The sequence below is a fragment of the Myotis davidii genome, unplaced genomic scaffold (assembly GCF_000327345.1).
Source record: "Myotis davidii unplaced genomic scaffold, ASM32734v1 scaffold112, whole genome shotgun sequence".
NCBI lineage: Eukaryota > Metazoa > Chordata > Mammalia > Chiroptera > Vespertilionidae > Myotis > Myotis davidii.
The window spans coordinates 490,146-491,114 of record NW_006284838.1 but is presented as its reverse complement, the minus strand read 5'-3'; the positions used below and the strand labels follow the sequence as shown (position 1 = coordinate 491,114).

The window sequence follows — 969 nt, the reverse complement described above, 5'->3', positions numbered from 1 at the left end:
ATATATGTATATATATATATATATATATATGATGTTTGTCAGGTATAGATAGATTCTAAAATATATGTATGGATGAAGTTATACGAGGTTAATTGATAGTAATTGGAGGGCAGCAAATGAGACAAAATTGACCCCAAGTTTATCATTATTAAAGAGGACTAGAGGCCCATTGCAGGAAGATTCCTGCAAGAATAGGGCTTCCTGAGACTGCAGTAAAGTAGAGAAGGGAGCGAAGCCCACCGAGGTGGTTAATTTGCATATCATGCTGATTAGCCAATGGGAGGTTTAGAGAAGGTATCGTCAATTACCACGTTTGTCTATTATTAGATAGGATGATAGGGTTTATTATATTGTTTTGTCTGAAATTTATGTAATAAAATGTTTTAAAATATGTGCAAATCTTGACTATTCTTCCTTATAACAAAATAACATATATATATCTACATATACATATGTATATATATATATGTATATGTATATATATATATATGTACTAGAGGCCCACGGATTAGTGCACTGGTTGGGTCCCTCAGCCTGTCCTGCGGGGATCGTGCAGAAACTGGCTCTCCGACATCCTCTGAGGCGTCCTGTATTGTGAGAGGGTGGTTCTCAGGTGACACACCCTGGAATCAGGCTCCCTCCTGTCTGGTTCTGGGTGCGTCACCTGAAAACTGCAGCTGCAAAGTTACCACAGCTTGGCAGGTCCTGTGTTGAGCATCTGTCTGCTGGTGGTCATTGCCCATCATAGCTACTGGTCGAACTGTCAAATGACTGGACGGTCGATTAGGCTTTTATATATATACTAGAGGCCCAGTACACAAAAATTTGTGTACTCGGTGGGGCGGGGAGGTCCCTCAGCCTGTCCTGTGCCCTCTTGCAGTCTGGGACCCCTCAGGAGATAACAACCTGCTGGCTTAGGCCTGCTCCCAGGTGGCAGAGGGCAGGCCCAATCCCTAGGTGCAGCCCCTG

At 43.1% G+C, this 969-nt stretch overlaps 1 protein-coding gene across 1 annotated transcript in view; it reads left to right on the top strand.

Moving 5' to 3' along the window:
- The window catches only part of NRG3 (neuregulin 3), a 1,107,294-nt gene that overhangs the window by 759,261 nt on the left and 347,064 nt on the right, over window positions 1-969 (top strand). The window lies entirely within an intron of this gene.